The sequence below is a fragment of the Macrobrachium rosenbergii genome, chromosome 2 (genome assembly GCF_040412425.1).
Source record: "Macrobrachium rosenbergii isolate ZJJX-2024 chromosome 2, ASM4041242v1, whole genome shotgun sequence".
NCBI lineage: Eukaryota > Metazoa > Arthropoda > Malacostraca > Decapoda > Palaemonidae > Macrobrachium > Macrobrachium rosenbergii.
The window spans coordinates 37,662,706-37,683,012 of NC_089742.1; positions in this window are offsets into that span (position 1 = coordinate 37,662,706).

Below are 20,307 nucleotides of genomic sequence, written 5' to 3' on the forward strand. Positions count from 1 at the left end.
TTTAGCTCGTCCTTGGAGGCTGCAAGAAAGGAGCCGAGTTTGGTCTACTGGCGTAAAGGGACGGGCTGTTCGTCTTCCCCCTTTTTTTTTTTTTTTTTTTTTTGTTTACGAATTGCCGAATGTGTATCTTTCACTTGATAACGGGCACTTCTCTTTTTATCGAACTGTCTAGATTTATAGTAATGTATTATTTGATTAAACAAGGAGAGGCCTCGGCGAGGTGAGAATTCACTAGTTATCTCTCTCGCTCTCACACACACACACACACACGCATATTGAAACTCGTGCAAGTTGGTTTGCGCATTGACTCATAAATTTTCCAACATTTTACTGAAGGCCTTCCGACATTCCCTTTTGTTATTTGCGGGCGTGAGCAAACGGCCCGACTAGGAAGCCTTTTGAAATGCGAACTCCAGTATTTGCAAATTAGAAGTCAACGAAACGATAGGCCTTAGAAGTTAGACAATAATTTTGCTTACCCTTTTTATAGATAAGCTGCTGATGGAGTATCGTAAGAGCTATTGTGTCACTTTTGGTACGTAGAGTATTAATGCTCATATCAAGCCTTCAGTCCTCTTTAGCGCCTTACTACACTTACCTTTGGGCAAGGGCCAATGCTGGCACAATTGCAGCTTCAGTTATACTAGTCAACAAACAATTGATTGTCTACAGTGTGCCTGGCAAGTAGTGTTGGCTGAGGCATAGGACCTTTGCTCCGTCCCTTCAGCATCAGCTGCATTGTTCTCTGTCCAACTGATTGAGATGATGATAATAATAATAATAATAATAATAATAATAATAATAATAATGCTAAGAAATTCACAGTCTCTTGGGAAACAGTTGTGTAATAAAAATCCACAATTAAACAGTGATACAATTTACTAGATAATTGTGGATTTTTATTACCCAATAATAATAATAATAATAATAATAGTAAAGGTCGAAGAGATCAAGGGACCTGTGGGAGAAGGGATAGCAGAGAAAGAAAGTCTAATTTGGAAACAATTCTGTAAATAAGAATATCCGATTGTCGAGGTGATCTTTAATCGGTACATCTGATCTCACGCCTTCGCTAGACAATGCGGAATAAGTTAGTGTAGGACGCCGTGTGACAACGTCCTCCTCCCCTCCTCCTCCTCCTCCTCCTCCTCCTCCTCCTCCTCCTCCTCCTCCTCTCCTCCTCCTATCTCTCTCTCTCTCTCTCTCTCTCTCTCTCTCTCTCTCTCTCTCTCTCTCTCTCTATATATATATATATATATATATATATATATATATATATATATATATATTCTTTTCGTAATGTATTTTTTAACGTTTTTATATATAGTTTTTGTAAGTTTCTAAGTTATTTTATTGTGTCAATTTCAGCCTTGTTAATGCAATGTGATCTTGCAAAATGCTGTCGTTCTCATTAAACTGTGGTTTATATATTATATATATATATATATATATATATATATATATATATTATATATATATATATATATATATATATATATATATATATATATATATATTGTATATATGTATATATGTGTATGTACGAATATTATGTACATACATTCAGAAGAGATATAATGTATGGGTTTGTTTGTTTATATAATGTACCTTAACATAGAAAAGTTATATTGGTAAGTGCTTTTTAGTATGTACTGGTATCTTTGATTTTCATCATGATTGTTAGAGTTTCGATGTCTCAAATTTTGTGAAGGGTAATGGTGTAGAATTGGCTACTGTATATCACACACTCTCTCTCTCTCTCTCTCTCTCTCTCTCTCTCTCTGTGGTAGTGAAATGGTGTGCGATAACTTACGCGCCGTCGAATGCAAACGTTGTGGACGGACAGCGAAAAGTTTTTCGTGGATGCCCAAATCCAGACACTGATAAAATCAACGTGTTCTCATGAGTGATGGGATATGCATTATGGAAGGAAGGGGTTGTCAGATTTAGACTTTCATTTTCATATGATTACTGCTGCGCGCGATGAGAATGGCTGTGGTCCCTAAGCATTAACCTGTTTTACGGCTTTTGGACGTGTGGTTTCGGTAAAATGGTATTTCGAAACGGGAAAGGTGATCTGAAGTAGATGGCTAATGTTGATTGATTGTGTAGGTGGTTAAGCTAATTGTTCCCCATTTTGTATATTTGAAAGGCTTCGTATTTTTAACCAGTTTCAGTACGGATCCTTTGTGGAAAAGTTTACCTTAGTTTTACCAGACCACTTAGCTGATTAACAGCTCTCCTAGGGGCTGGCCCGAAGGATTAGACTTATTTTACATGGCTAAGAACCAGTTGGTTACTTAGCAACGGGACCTACAGCTTATTGTGGAATCCGAACCACATTATAGCGAGAAATGAATTTCTATCACCAGAAATAAATTCCTCTAACTCTTCATCAGCTGTGGAGGCTCACTTTTTTGGTACGTACAGTAGTAGCGATGAATTTCCTGTCTCTGAGGAAGTTAGATATTTTTAAAGTGTGATTCGCTTGTCATTATTTGTCAAAGAGTAAGTTTTAGCGGGAGTTTCCCCTACTTTCTCCCGATTCGCTAAAAAAAAAAAATATGATGGCGAAATTGGTGATAAGGTAAATGACCAAGACATTGCAGATGCGAAAGTGCAAAGGACAAAGGAAAGAATTATCCGAAAATGGGAACTGCAATTATTTCTTTCCCATATTTGCCTGTCAAATTCCAGCTGCGGTATGTTTGTTGAGGCAGTAATCAGCTCCATTTCTTGAATTTTTCATTTTTATTTTTCCCCCCTCTTTTATTTATTTATTTATTTATTTATTTATTTATTTATTATTTCCACTGAATCAGTAGACCCATCCACACGAATAATTCTCGTTGAGAGCGTTCGGAATATCGTATGATATTGACGTTGAGCGCTGAATATTGGTAATTATAGGAGTTTATTGTTTTCGTTAATAAGCGTTGATAGAATAAATCATCTCTTATTTGCTGTGAAATAAATTTGATATGTTGTCACAAACGGACTTGTAATGTTTGACTAGTTTATGTCGTTCCTTTAATTGACAGTGATAGGATAGGCTGTAAACGGTAGTCGATTTGATTGTGAGTCATTTGACTGTGAATTATTAATTATTATTATTATTATTATTATTATTATTATTATTATTATTATTATTATTATTATTTGTCATTCTTGGAGAGGAAAGCAGTTGCAAATCAGGGTAGTTTTAATTCTGACGAATTGACAACTGCTTTTCTGTCCAAGAATGACAAACATCGGCGAATTACTTGCAGAATGCGGTAATCCGTCATCAGAAAGATATAGAAAACTCTGTATAAATTTAATGCAGCTATCACCTTCAATTACTACATGTTTGAAAAAGAGTCTACTACCTAATTATTATTATTATTATTATTGTCATTTATAAGCCAGAAGTTAAGTATACCTTAGCTTTACCAGACCACTGAGCTGATTAACAGCTCTCCTAGGGCTGGCCCGAAGGATTAGACTTATTTTACGTGGCTAAGAACCAATTGGTTGCCAACGGGACCTACAACTTATTGTGGAATCCGAACCACGTTGGCGAAATGAATTTCTATCACCAGAAATAAATTCCTGTAACTCTTCATCAGCCCGCCGGGGAATCGCCAGAAGTGATCCTAAAGTCACCGGAGGGAAGATTTATGAAGTGTTTTTTAGATTCGATATTAATAAGGCTCTATTCTATTCTGATTCAATAACGAATATATTCCCCTCATATTTAGCAGCTATTCCTATTTGTGTTCGTAAGCACAGGCGTGTGCTCTCTGTACTAGGGAGCGCAGAGGAAGTCCCAAGATCTCGACCGCTCCATTGTCGATAAATATTGGCCATCATCGCTCACAGTAAACCCTTATTTGCAATGTTTATGGTTGCCATTTTCCAAAGGTTACCGATAAGCAAAAGGTATTGATGCGAGTAATTATGATAGTAAATGAGCCTTCATTTGCATTGCGCTAGTTCCCCAACTTTTTTTTTTTTTGCTAAAAGGTTTCATTGGCCACCGCCGCTGAGCACGGACGAGAAAGGGAGCTCCATAAAGTCTTCAAAAGGCGACGCCAGTCACTGCAAAAGGTCAGCGCGTATCAGAGCAGGCATTATTTACGATATAGGAATGTTAATCCGACGCTGCGATTCTTTTTTTTCCACTTGTACCGAACAGGCATTATGGTCTCGAGTTGCCTTCGCTTGCAGGAGTTGTTTTACTCTCTCTCTCTCTCTCTCTCTCTCTCTCTCTCTCTCTCTCTCTTAATGTAGAGTGGACTCGTGGTGTTAGTGATACGCATTGAATTCTGTGTTTATTGTTTGCTTGTGTTCGTTTATTGTGCGAGGGTGATCGCATTGTGGGCCGATAGCCATGTTTGAGCTGGGTTTCAGGAGCCCCGAGCGAGATGAATAATTGAGCTGAAGTTGTTTTCTGGGTTCATTTCGTTGAAAGCAAAGCAGTTGACTCGATGCAAACCTAGTCCAGGTGAAAAGGTAGGTTGCATGCGTGTGTTAAAAAAATATGTGAGCGTTTTTTCAAGTTTTGATTTTTCATTGCTTAGTCTATATTGTTATTGAAGAAATAAATGTTACTTTATTTATGTATTTTATTTATTTAATGTATTTATTTATTTATTTAGTTTGTTTATTTTCGCTACTTCTCTCTAGATAATATGTAGACGAATCGTTCATGCTTCCCAGCCTTGTGACTTTTCTTTTTTTCTAATAAGTAGAATGTAAAGCCAGATGCTGAAACCCTCCCTCCCTCTATAGTAAGTTCGTATGCTCTGATTCTGGTTTATAATCAGATTTAGGTAAATTTACTGTGTTCATAAGAGAGCTCTTCAGACATTTTTTCAAAACTTGAAGTTAAAATGTTTTAATTCGTTTTTATTTTGCACCAAGTTTCCTGTTTTATCTTATATATATAATTTATCCTTTTTGGTTTTGTCATGCCTTTATATTCAACAGTTACTGTTGCAAATTAAGCTTCTTTCAGTGATGTACAAGAATCGTATTTTTCTTAATTCGAAAAATTAATGGTTTTTACTTATGCGAGGTGGGTAATACAGTCTGAAAACTATTTTCATTTATCAGTGTCAGATATATTTTTAAATAATATTGTACTTCTCTCTTCAGAACTTTTAATAATTTTGCTGTTATTAATTCTTGCAGTGATATTGCATTGTAAAAACGTTTTTTAATTTCAGATTTCTTAGTTACTTTTCTAATCATAGATTTCCTTCCCATGTAGCGGTTTCCTTTACAGATCATATACAATCATACCTTGTCTTGAGCTAGACTCTGCTGTGTACTAATATATATATATATATATATATATATATATATATATATATATATATGACTGATATAACATTTCATCACGCATTTTTTTTCGTCCTGAAGTCAACTCTCTATTCATGTTGCAAACATATCCCAGATTTCATTACGGTGTTTGTCATACGCAAACGTAGCTGGTTTTGTTGATCATTTAGTTAAGTTTTCATCCGATAAACTGAATGCAGTACATACTAACATTTATTTTTGTTCTTCGTTCACTTCACAGATTACTTGTGTTTTTATTCCCATATTTAGCACTAATGCGTTCATTTTTCATTCATTTTTTCGTACCCTGTCATTCTTTGCGTTTATCGCAGATTGATTTGCGACGGCACACAGCTGTCGGATTCAAGTTAAAGAATTCAAAAGTGGATTAGCAGACGCCCCAAGCGAAGAGAAGACCACAGATTGCATTAACGACCTCGGGGTATCATTAAGCAATTTAGGGATTACCGTCTAGGGCGCAGTTTTCAATTCGTGATCATCAAGGGGCTTGTGGCCGTGGAAATATCCAGATATGTTTACACAAATTTTTTTCAAGTCTTCTCAGGTAAGGTGCTTGCTAGACAGTTGAGCTATATTGATGTGCTATTAATTACTGTAACTTATTATGAATGGTGTCTTGAAACTTGGAAAGATTGGTGTTTTGGTTGCGTGTATGAAATATGACTTCCAAAAAATAATATAAGCATATATATATATATATATATATATATATATATATATATATATATATATATATATATATATATATATATATATATATATATATATATATATATATATATATATATATATATACTGTACATGGTGTAGTCTTGGAATTTGAGAAGATTGGTATTTTTTTTGTGTCACTAGGACATAACTACAAAAATTTTGTATATATAAAATGGATATTATATATATATATATATATATATATATATATATATATATATATATATATATATATATATATATATACAATACACACATATACTCGTATACAAAATTTTTTTAGTGTATAGCCATGTAGTATCTGTCTGGGTATTAGTACCTCATTTCGTACCGAATTCTCGTTAGGCGATGTGTGCAGCAGGTGGCGAATTTCTAATGCTGTTGGGGCACGAAGTTATAAGAAGCTATAAGGGTTTTTTCAGCTCTTAATCTGTAGAGTCGATTTCACTTTGTCGAATACATTAACTATCCCTTGGGGTTTGAGGACGCGTGAGTTGTCCAGAATTCGTTATGTTGTTGTTTTTTGGTTGTTGTTGTTACCTCTTGGGAGGTTTTAGGAGGTCGATAAATGGCGGAAGGCAAAGTCGAATCTTAAATGGTTACTCTTGCCTGCGGGTGCAAAGTTGAACGCTCTTGCAAGGAAAACTGCTTCGTCCTGACCTCAGTCTTACTGACCTGAATTTATTCATAACATTTCAGGTTCTCTCTCTCTCTCTCTCTCTCTCTCTCTCTCACACACATATATATATACACACACACACATACATATGATTGACTCATCTTTTAAAGAGTCCTTCGTGTATGCATATATATATATATATATATATATATATATATATATATATATATATTTATATTTATGTTATATATATATATATATATATATATATATATAATATTATTACATATATAAAACATATATATATACACAGTGTATGTGTGTGAGAGAGAGAAGGAAAAATAAATGAAAATAATTGGCAAGAAAGTGCTAGGTATGTAATTATATAAAAGTCTTACAATTAAGATTGTACGACTTTAATACTAATTAGATATCTAGAACTTTCTTACTTAATTCTTCTATTTATCTCCTCCTCTCTCTCTCTCTCTCTCTCTCTCTCTCTCTCTCTCTCAAACACACACACACACACATACATATAATGTGTATGTATATATATATATATATATATATATATATATATATATATATATATATATATATATATACACAATCGTACAATTAAGATTGGAAAATTCGTAGAAATAATTATCTATTGATAGTTCCATGTCATTGGATATCTTCCTGGAGGTGAAGAAACCCTACTCTTAATAGAGAAAAATCTCAGGTTCGTGGAATTGGAAAATTAAGACGAAGAATTCTGGGAAACCGATATGAAATGACAGCAATGACGAGGAGAGTTCCAACTTTAATATTTTTTTTTCTGGAATTGTGTTTTAATTTTTAAGCTGTATGTTTTTCCTCATACATATGTTAATTAGATGATTGATTTTAAAGGTTTACGTTAAAATGCATGTTTATTAGTGTACTTGTTATCCATTATATTTTTTAAGGTAGATGGTTCTTATTTGGTCAGTACCTTGCAATGTAAATGATCTATATTTACTTACAGTTATCACCCTTTTCTTAACGTATTCTCTCCCGTGATACTTCATTGAGAGAGAGAGAGAGAGAGTGAGAGAGAGAGAGAGACCTTTATAGTGCTTTGCTAGGCCGTTGTATTCTCTGTAAAGCGAAAAATCATCGCCCTTCAGTTTCATTTGGATGGAAATAATGGTTATGCTTATCTCACTTAGAAAAGAGTTTATGCTTATCTCACTTAGGAAAGATTTTATGCTTATCTCTCGTAGAAGAGACTTTACTACGGTCTTTCGTTGCTCCGCGGAAAAAGGTTTGAGACTTTTAGATTAAGACGAGGAGGCCATTTTTTTTTCAGCCTTTCTCCTGTAATAAAATTCGCATTTGTCATCTAGAATATGATGTCTGTCCTTGCAGATGATATCACACGCTTTGGGAAGAGAGAGATTCGGGAAGGGGGTAAAAGGAGATGTTCCGAGGATGCTGTTTGAATATAGATGTTTTAATATAGGAAAATAAGGTCATTTCAATGCGCAGTGCTGCAATAACTGATGTTAGACTATTGTCAGGAAAAGAAATCTTCCCTATTTCAATTTTTTTTTACTTTAGATGTCTGGTGCCTTAAACGTTTCATTTTCTTCCTGACAGTCTCTATGCTGTTTACGTTTCTTTATTCTTCTTTTTACTGTGAGAATTGGAACATTGAACGCAACTGAAAATTATCAGTAAATAGACTGTTCCGAAGTGAATTAGGTGATGGGTATATATATAGTTCATATTTTTCATGGCCATTCGCGTATGTTATTCGTATTCATTGCTATATTCGATGTAATAGAGATTGGTCCTGAGTAGGAACCTAAAGAGAGACAAAAACAAAAGAAAATTATTAAATTACATGCACGATAGCTTTGGCAATCTCCTGTGGCAAAACTGTATATTTCTGTTTAACCATGATTATGATTTTTTTCTTCTTTCTCTCCATTTTTCTCTTCTAAATTCTCTGTGTTTTGGATCTGATGCACTTTTGTCTTCTATTCATCACTTGTTATCACTTGTGTTTGTTGTTAACAATGACTTAGAGATCTCTTTCTGCCTGTTTCTCAGTAAATTTCATTGTATTTTGTTCTTTAATCCTGTTCTTCTTTTCGTTTCACAGTCTTAGTATTTATCTTTCTCAAAAACTCTCCCTGTAATTTGTTATTCTGTCTTATTTTCATCTATGTATCACAGTCTTAATCTTTAGCTTTCGCAAAAATTTTCACTGTGCTTTTTTGTTTAATTAAATTTTCCTCTTCGTATTGCAGTCTTAAAAAAATTTAATTGAATTTTGTTCTTTAATTCTATTTCCCTCTTCGTATTACTGTCTTAGTATTTATCCACATGAAAGAATCTCATTTTAAATTGTCTTTAATTCTATTTTCCTCTTCTCTGCACAGTGGTAGTCTTCAGCTAATTCTCCTTTGTTCTTCTTCTCATTCTTCTTCTGGTCCTCACTCGCTGTTCCCTAGTTCCCGCCACCGTCCACCGTTTTTCGTTTCTTATCAAAGACTTTTCGCCAGATCAAAAGGTTCGATCCGGTTATAAATTTCATCTCCCGGTGCCGGCTACTCGGTTGCAGATTACACGCCCAGCCGACCTCGTTAAAAAGGATACGAAGTCCTTATTGATGCCTTCCACGTCAGTAGAACTCATCGGATAAAGGACTGGATTTTTTTCTCTATTATTATTTTTTAACATCTCGATGTTAACGTTTATAGAGTATATGCCAGGTTTTATGTAGGGATACGGGATATGATAAAGTTAAATCCTGTGACGCCAAAGACGAGTTATTGAAGGAAACGATAAAATTTTAACTGACAAGCAAAAAAGGGTCCACCTGATGCGCCAGGTGAATACCTATAGAGGGTCATCCTAAAATAAACACGGACGTATAAGGATTAGGGATTGAAATAAGGGTTGTTTGCATGCGAGACTGTTACAGAGACGCTAGAGATGGAACGCAGAACAGTTTAGTCTACATTGAAGTCTTACGCGCGAGGTAGCATTTTAGTTCTTTCTTATCAACAGCAGTTGTAAGGGTTTGTCTTTATAGGCTGTTCCAGGAGCAAGCCCCCTGCTTGTTTGGTGCTAGCTTAATCTAAAACGGTAAGGTTTGCCTTTGTGAAATGCGTATCTTGGGGGCTTTCACACTGCCCGAAAAGTGCAAACGATTCACAATTCCTATAAATAATACACATAAGTACCTACATACATATGTATTGTATGTATACTATGTATATATATATATATATATATATATATATATATATATATATATATATAATACATATATATGGAAGCTATATGTGTGTGTGTGCGTTGATTAATTGCGATCTTGATGAAAGTTATAGCAAACAGTACCTGCACCATCATTTACCTTCCTGCTGTGTCTCCCCAGTTTATATATATATATATATAATATATATATATATATATATATATATATATATATATATATATATATATATATATATATATAGACAGATAGGTAGATAGATAGACACGGAGGGAGAATGAAAAACTTAGTTGGAAGCTAGTAATTTTGTCTTTTTGATATCGCCAGCCTACATTGTAAGTGTGACGTTGTCAAAGGCAAGAGTATAGCTATGAACTCCATTCAATCATTCTCTCCGTGGCTATATACATATTCATAGTCATTACATGTTAACTGTCGTGATGCACATATATATATATATATATATATATATATATATATATATATATATATATATATATATATATATATATAATCAGCCAGAACACCAATATCTACGCAATTCTTTCTCCGAGCTGCCAAATTTGTGGCTGTAATAACTTGTGAAGTAGAAGTTGATATTGCGCTGTCGTCGGCCCGCTGTTTATGAAAGATAAGATTCTAGAAATAACCTTAACTGTTTATGCTATATATATCCGCTGTTTATGAAAGATAAGATTCTAGAAATGACCTTAATTGTTTATGCTGTATATATATATATATATATATATATATATATATATATATATATATATCACATAGTTGTGTGTGTGTGTGTGTGCGCGCGTGCTTCTCTGCGTTAAAATTCCATGTCCGTCAGTCGACTTCCTTTTAAGGTGTGAAACTGGGGAAAGATTTTAGGACAAGTTTGTGTTCAAAATGTTTTTATATTTTATGTGTTACATTAAAATTCTTGTTCTTAGAGTTGGCCCACATATTGTTTCTTATCTCTTATTCCTCCCAGTCATCCTCCTCGTCTTCTTATTCTTCTTTTTCTCCTATGTGTATCAAACGTCTCTGTCTTGAAATATATTGTGAACAGGTGGACTTCTGTGGCATTCACCAGCGAAATATATTTGTCATTTTTATTGATTGTATACTGAATGGAGTCTTCAGAGGACAGGATTGAAGATGCCCTATACATAGCATTTGTTGGCATCTAAAAAGTCTTGAACAAAATGAAGCTTGCTACAGATTGAAGAAGAGAGAGAGAGAGAGAGAGAGAGAGAGAGAGAGAGAGAGAGAGGGATCTCGTGCTCCGGGAGATGCTTTGTAAAAAACGAGATACGTCGGAAGATACATTTTAAAAGTGATGCAGCCGAGGAGACATTTTAAAAATGATAGAGCTGAGGAGACATTTAAAACTGACGCTTAAATGAAATTATTCTTGGGCGTCCAGACGTCAAGTCATAAAATATTTAACGGTTTCATTCCCTCTTCTTAAAAAGGAGGAAGAATTACTAGATGTTAGATACATATTTTTATTTTAGATACATTCCTAAGGAATCCTGTAGGAGATAAAGGCGAAAAAGGGAATAAGGTGTTCTTTGGCTTTTGGTTGTCTGTTAGAAGGACTTCTTTTCTTCTTCTTGTTGGGACCGTACTGGAAGTTTCATCATTAGCAGACTTGGATAAAAAAAAAAAAAAAAACTTCTACTTTTATTTTGCTCTAGATTTCTTCCGAGTTAATGAGCGTACTTTTCTTGTTATCGTTAATCGTAATTTTATCGTATTTTGATAATGATAATATCAGTAATAGTAGTGTAAATGAAAATGCTTTTAATTTTAGTAACTCACGTATTTCTCTATTGTTAGATTAATCCTAATGGATATTAACAAACAGGCTGATGATGATGGTGATATTAAGGCGAATAAACAGCAATAATTTGCTTTGGTCTTTTTTTGAAGTAGAATGTATTTCCATCTTGATTTAACCACCAACAGAAATCTGCTAGGAGCAACATAGAAAATAAGAAGTATTACTTTTACGTTCCACCAGCCAACCGGTGACTGTGATTTGGAATGAAAATGTCATCGTAAAGTACCGTAAATTATCCCTTCCCGTATCTCTCTCTCTCTCTCGCTCTCTCTCTCTCTCTCTCTCTCTCTCTCTCTCTCTCTCTCTCTCCTTTTATATCCCAAGGTCACGTGGTACATGAGTGAAGGCCTAAGGCATATCCCAAGGTCAATAGACGCTAGAATCCTATTCAGAAGGAAAAGAGAAACTCTGATATGAATGGCATGAAACAGCTCCCCCATCAAAGGACCATCATTAGTCGAGTACAGTGTGGGAGTTTGGAGGCAAAGGGCCTCTCTCGCGCGCTCGCCCTTGCCTACATTCATACGCACCCAGCCATACCTACCCACATACGCACTCAAGGTTGTGTGCCGTTGTGGTGGAACTAATCACAAGAGAGAGAGAGAGAGAGATGTTCTTTCGTCCCTCACCTGGCTTTTCCACCTGGGGGCCCGACAGGACCCTTTGCCTCAGGGAACAAAGCTCTCGACACCTCCTGCTGCTGCCTGCATTTATGGGCCCCCACTTGTAAAATACAATGTGTTCCCTTTCTGCTGCTCTTTCTGGCGGCTAGGGGCCCAGCGCCGGCCCTTGTAGTGTGAGGTCGAAGCACTTAAAATAGGTGTGCCTCCTCTGCTAGGAAAGCTGCTCAGGTACTTCACTCTAGTGGTTAAGGTAGTGTATTTGGGGGGGTTTTGTTTTTTCTCTTGCGTTACTTTTTCTTATGCAGTGTTAAATTTGGAAAGAGAATTTTGCTAAATATTGACATAGCTATATTATTATCAGGTGGGTATGAATTTTAACTTTTTTTTCTCAGTCAAACGCTGCCTGTTTATTTATTGTGTCTTCCCCATAATACATCTCAATATTCCTCCTTATTCCTTGGGAAGCAGTTTGCTTCGTAATCACGCATGATTTTATAAATACATTAGCCTAATTAGTTTTCTGTAAAAAACAGTATTACCTTTTGTTAGAGAGTTTTCTGAAGGTAAAAACAAAATAGGACACGTCGTTGCCGTCATCACCATAAACCGCTATTTTTGAATTAAGAATTGCATGGTGATTGAACGTCGAGATTTAACTTTACATCAATCTCGTAATTATCTTCCCCGAAATGGCGTTTCTCCCCCTCCCCCACTCGCTCATTTTTCCTTGCTTTATGCTTCACTCCCATTTTCATGTCGTGATTCAATTTTTTACGAGGCGAATCTTAACTTGCTTGGTTGGCCAAGCGACGTAATCACTCCCTCGAAGGCTGGACGCAAATTCAATTTCCTCGCCGCCTGAATTTTCGTCGAGCGTCGTTCAGGTGAACACTCCCTACGACAGAAAACGGTTTTGCGATTGACTGTTCGGTAGTGGGTTGTAATGAGGCCCGGGAGCTGACAGAATTTTGACGTAGACTGCTATAAGAGGAACTGACGTGCAAGTAGGGGAAAGCCCTAATCCTTTAGGTTATAAAAGGAGGGCAGAATTCTCACAAAAGGAAAAAGGTAGGGGATAGACATACCCGAATAATGGGTGGGAGAAATGAGAGAAGGAAAGGATAATGATAACGGTAATGAGATTGGCGATGATGGAAGTAATGCAAAACAGGTTCCTCGTATCGGTTCAAGTATTCCACATTTTTACCCAGTAAACATTTTTTTTTTCTCAAAACTTGTGCAGTTTGGAAAATTGGAAACTGTATTTTCTCTCTCGAGTTTGTTTTGGGAGAAACGTTCAAGCTTTTCTTTTTAACTAGTTATGGAGAACCTATATCAGTGCTGTCATTGGCGTTGCCAAATTTCCATTTATTTGTCTTAACTGCGAAGTAATCTTCGCACAAGAAGGTTTGATATTCAGATCTTTGTTAGTATTCATTGGAGTGTTAGTTTGAGCGTTTCTCAATCTAGTTCGGTACCATGTATCTGTGATTATATAACGTCAGTGGCACAATTGCAGCTTTTTGTTATTAAATGCCTGCACACAGCAGAATTATGTAAGTAGACCGTTGGCTACTTTTTCCCTCTTGAAAATCTTGAAGACCGTGTGGTTCATAGGTTATTCTCTCTCTCTCTCTCTCTCTCTCTCTCTCTCTCTCTCTCTCTCTCTCTCTCTCTCTCTCTCTCACACACCTTGTGTGAGTGTTAAAAATTTGGTAAGTAGACCATTGGCTACTTTTTCTCTCGTCAGAATTTTGAACACCCTGTGGTTATAGGTTTCTCTCTCTCTCTCTCTCTCTCTCTCTCTCTCTCTCTCTCTCTCTCTCTCTCTCTCTCTCTCTCTATGTGTGGGTTTTAAAATATGAAAAGTAGACCCTTGGCTACTGTCTATCTCTTCAAAATTTTGTTTGAGGTCATTCATTATTTCTCTTTCTCTCTCAGATTGGTAAAATATGATGAGTAGACTATTATAGGCTACTGTCCCTTTCTTCAAAATAAAAATCTTTTGTGCTTTCCACTACATCGTTATTTGAAACGAACAAATGAAGACAGTAACAGCACAAAGGCGAAATGAAAAATAAATGAAAACAGAAAGAAAACTCACCATCCTTTGCGACAATCCTACCATCCTTTGCGACAATCCTTTGAAGGGCAAAAATAGCTTCCACATCCAAAAGAAAAATCGGCGGTTCACCCGATCTCCTTTGATTACAAAAAAGTTTTCTTTCCTTTAAAAAAATCGGATCCTTGTGCCCATCCACAACCGCAACTATGCTATGGAATTAGACCCTACAAGGTGGAAGATTATCCCTCTTACCTGGGCGTAGGGACATGCGAAGGAGGGGATTGTCGGTGGATGATACATCCTACCTTGTGCGTCCAATCGCTGGACCGATTGACTGCAGTTGCGTGAATTCCAGGTGGTATTGTCCGTATTGTCAGCTTAGACAGTCTAGTTTCGGGAATGACTTGTGTCCATAAGCATTATTATCCTGTGGTTTTGGGTCTCATTGTGGCCCATTGCCGCTTGCATCTGAGCCCTATGATGTCTCTTCTAATTATAATGAGTGATTTATTTCTTTTGAAACTAGGGCGGTAGCCTATTCTTCAACCATCCTCTTTGCTAAGTACTAATTGTATTTTTGTCCGAGGGAAGAATTTGTGGCACTCAGTGCCTCATAATTGAACTGGTAAGTACGATGGCATTTAGAAATTTAGCGGTTAATGTCTTTTTCTCTGATAATATGTAAAAAAGATGGCATTTAAAAATTTAGCGTTTTATGTTTTTTTCCTCTGATAATATGTACATAAGATGGCATTTAGAAATTTAGCGGTTAATGTTTCTCTCTGATATGTGAATAAGATGGCATTTTTTAAATTTAGCGGTTGATGTTTTTTCTCTGATAATATGTAAATAAGATGGCATTTGGAAATTTAGCGGTTAATGTTTTTTCTCTAATAATATCGATTCTTAATAATAATAATATAATGGTTGTGGTATAGAAAATGATGAACTTTGGTAGTTTCAAATAAAGAAAATGTATACTGTTGGCTTGTTGCTCAATTTAGCTTTTCTCAAGATAGCAGTCAGGAGGAGAGTCATGTGTTTATTCTTGTTGGCGATTAAAGGAGGAATTGCTTTCTTCATCAGGATGTTTAATCTGTGAAATCTGTACTGTTTTCTAAAGGTTTTCACAAGACTATTTTGCATATCGAAGGAAGTAAGCTTTAAGTTGAGCACTTTGGATACGAATTAGAGTTTATTTCGTCAACCCTCAAGGAAAGGTAGAATCAAAAGGTGTTCGTTTAGATGAAAGTGAACTTCTGAACATTAGTTTTCTTCGCATGACGCTTGCAAATTCTGACATTATTTCTAGATGTTGAAAATATACAAAACAGTATTCATAAATGTATATAAATTTATGCACATATGAATATTCCTAACTAGGGAATGATTATTTGGATGAGATGTCTCTTAAATATTTCCTCTTCTGGAAGCTCTCAATTATATGTATTTCCGAACTGTGAGTTTCATCTGTAGACACATTGTTGGATTAGGTTCATGAAAAGTAGGAAAAATCCACTTTCAATTTCGACGCCTCTGCGGAGGGTTTAAATCTATTTCTGGCTTTTGTATGCGTTATAATAGAGTCAGCGGCATTCAGCTCATGAATTGGTTTTTGGCAGAGCCACAACATCGATTCTTCCTGGGTAGACGGGATGTCTCCCCCCTCCCCTCTTAAATATTGTAAACAGTAGAGTAGGTGAAGTTATTTTAAGCGAAGGAATCTCATCCCTGATTCGTTTCTAATTCTGTTGAATTCGCTTTCTTTTAATGACATGCATTGGTGTTTAGTCACGCGTTCGTATTGCTGGCCAAACAAAACGTTTAAAAAGTGGAGGATTTTTCCTTGACTGGAATTTAGAGATTTTGTTTTGATGTACCAATGGCGGTTACAAGATTGCGTTAGGTATAGTTATAGTAATTGGTTTTGTACGTGTGTGTACATTTACCATAAAGCTGGTGGGTACTTCGTAGGTTTTGTATGATGTAGAATCGTTTATTATAAATAATAGTTATAGTACTCTTATGTATTAATGATTGTTATTTGCTTAAGCCATTAACCGTGAAGATAAATAGTCTAATTTCTTTTGCACATTTCATGGCCTCACGGACGTTTTGCATAGATTTTGTATGATGTAGAATCGTTTATCATGAATAACAGTTATAGTACTTTTATTTGTTAATTATTGTTATATACTTGATCCACAGACGCACCCTAAATTAAACAGTCTAATTGTTTGTGTACATTCCATGACCTCACGTGACGTTTGCATTGTGTTTTGTCAAACGGAATGCAGATTAGTCTCCGCAGCAGTGCCAAAAGTTCGGGCGCCTGCTCTTCGAAAGAGAGAGAGAGAGAGAGAGATCTTTTTGAAGTGGCATCTCAGGCCGGCTGAATCCGGCCGAAGCGCCTTTAGTGGATAAATGTTTTGCGCCTGAAGGCCAGCAGCCAGTCCTGATCCTGAAGAAGCAAGCGCCCTGTGTTTGTCGTCTCCCAGTCACGCGTGACTCTTACGTTCAGATATGTCAACAACGCTAAATGCTTCTCCTTATATTTCGGGCGTTTGTGTTTTTGTTGTTGTTTCTTAACACAACACCAATCTGAGACTCCAGAGGAAGGCGTTCGTCCTCTGGGGCTCGTTAGGAGTAGCAGATGCTGTAGACTGCTGCTCTTCATTTGTTTGAAACTTCCTTATTTATTTGTCTGCTCCCTCGTGAATATATTCTTCGCTTTTTATTTTCGCCCACATATCACTTTTATCAGAATGGTTTGGATACTCTTTGAGGGTAAATCGACCCTCTCTCTCTCTCTCTCTCTCTCTCTCTCTCTCTCTCTCTCTCTCTCTCTCTCTCTCTCTCTCTCTCTCTTCTAATAATGGCAGGAGCCGAGATCACTTCATTTGTGAAGATAAAGGGGCTGACCTTGCATAAATTATCGGGGTATGGAGGATAATTTACGTCTGTATGGGGCTTGTTGCACGATTGGAAATCAGAGTTGTGGGCTGCTCAAGATACCTAATTTATATGTGCTGTATATTAGATCAAGGAGAGGCTGCCTCAGCGTTCTGGGTCTTCATTTATTTATTTTTATTTTTTTTTTTTGGCTTGTGCTGCATTTGTTTCTTTTTTTTTGGTTTTTGGTTTATGATGCATTTCTCTCGTTTTTTGTACTAATTAATTTTGTGCTGTGTTCTTTTAGAGATTTTTTTTACTATTGTTGATTCTATAGATTGGTTGGTCTTTTGGATGAGGATAGTGAATTTCATCCATAATGAGTTTTAGATTTTGCCAAATATTATTCGTTGAGGGTGATGAACTTCAGATATATGAAAATTTAATTTTCTTTCTATATATCTTAGATGTCGACGTTAACATCTAAAACATTTGTTGTTTCAAGGACCCACATTTCCCTTGTTATAAAATTTTAAAATTTTCATACATTTTCCTTGTTATAAAATGTAAAATTTTCATACATTTTCCATGTTATGAAATGTAAAATTTTCATACATTTTCCTTGTTATGAAATGTAAAATTTTCATACATTTTCCTTGTTATAAAATTTTAAATTTTCATACATTTTCCTTGTTATAAACTTTAAAATTTTCATACATTTTCCTTGTTATGAAATGTTAAATTTTCATACATTTTCCTTGTTATAAAATTTAAAATTTTCATACATTTTCCTTGTTATGAAATGTAAAATTTTCATACATTTTCCTTGTTATGAAATGTAAAATTTACATTTTCCTTGTTATGAAATGTAAAATTTTACATACATTTTCCTTGTTATAAAGTTTAAAATTTTCATACATTTTCCTTTGTTATAAAATTTAAAATTTTCATACATTTTCCTTGTTATGAAATGTTAAATTTTCATACATTTTCCTTGTTATAAAATTTAAAATTTTCATACATTTTCCTTGTTATGAAATGTAAAATTTTCATACATTTTCCTTGTTATAAAATTTTAAATTTTCATACGTTTTCCGTGTTAAAAAATTTAAAATTTTCATACATTTTCCTAGTTATAAAATTGTACGAAAATGTAAGAGGACAAACGCTTATGAAATTCATTTTCTCGTTTTTTATTATTTTATTTACCAGTTAAGTTTGATGTCTGTGATGTTATAGCGGCTGAAACACATCAAGTGCTGATTTTGAGGTAAAAATAATGGGCGTATGAACGTATTTATACAGATTTTTATATTTGTAAAATTTTGTATTTCGAGAAAAAACTTCTGAACTATCAGCGGGAGGCAATAAATTTTGACGGCGGTACTTAGTATGCCGTTGAAGGTAGCCATTCAAGCTGTGTATTGTTTTTCTGTAATTTATATTGAAATTCATGTATTTCAATAAAAACGTTTTTGAAGGAGAGTCTGTGGTAAAAAAAAAAAAGAAGCAGCTGGATCTGTCATCATCCGTCTTAATTATTGCTTTTATTTCCATCTCAAATAACACCCACCCCCCAGAGTAACTGAAGAATTTGGAGCTGTTGTTTTTGTCAGTGGTTTGGTCAGCAGTGGTCTGACAGACAACACCTTATTTTACGTATTTGATGCCTCCGACAGACAGACAGACAGACAGACAGACGTGTTAGAAAGTTCATCACCAGGGTTCATAAGAGATAATAATACTAACACTCACTGACCAACAAGATAGTGATTTCCACAAAGAGAGGGAAAGAATTTTAATTTCTTGAGTAATGTTTTTAGATGTTGATGATACTAAGAACACATACTGCATTTCAATGATATCTTGATAAAAGGTAAAAGATAGTAAAGAGTAAAAGTAAGACTAACAGCACTAATTGTAACAGCAGTAAGATCTTAACATTAAACGGAAATGACATGCACATACTTTAATGTATTATTACCAGGGTTTGTATTTCTTAAAATGAAATTTCTTAAGATGAATTTTTTCTAGGAAAGGAGAGAGAGAGAGAGAAGAAATAGATTCCAAGAATAAAATAATGAGCAGGAATATGAACAAAAAATATGTTTTAATTTCTAGGATTTAACACAGCAGTCATTTTAAAAGTAGCGAGAAAAAATTACGAAGGAGAATGAGAATACAAAAACGAAGAAAACAAAACGAATATGAAACTGTTGGGAATGAGTTATAAGGGAGGAATAAATGAAGTTGAATGCAACTGTGATAACGTGAAGTAGTTACTCTACTTAGATTGTAATGATTGAAATTCTGTCATTTACTGATAACTTGACTTAGTGTTCAATGATAGAATATCAGAATAAATGGGTTTGTTGGTATAATTGGAACTAGGTCACCTTGATTTTGTAGAGGTACAAGCAAAATTTTGTAGAGAGAGAGAGAGAGAGAGAGAGAGAGAGAGAGAGTGCGTGTGTATGTGTGTGTGTATCTAAAACCATTACAACGATTAATAAAATCTTTATACACACACGCGTGCACACATACACATATGCTGTGTCTTGCAGTGTCCTGGTTTACAATGGTGACAGACAGATAACCGTCTCATGATCATTTCATGTCGGCAAGTAACGATGTGCCGAGGTATTTTCTTGTCCGCTGAAAGTCATTTTCTTTCTCATTCGGAACCGCGATTAAAAATGTAGGTGGTATTGTTTAAGTGAAGCCGAATTGTAAGGTTTAGGATTGGGGCGGGGGCGGTTGCTCCTTGTCCACTCCCGTCCTCTCCCTCCTTTTAATTTGAGTGTCGTGGGAGAGGGGGTTGCCATTGATGTAATTTACGAACACCTTTAGAGGTGTTTATTCGCACATTAATGGTTTCGAACGACTTGGCTTGCGGTCGGTTTTATCATTGTGTTAAATTGCTCGAAAGGGAAAGAATGGGTCGTATAACACATGTTGGAATTC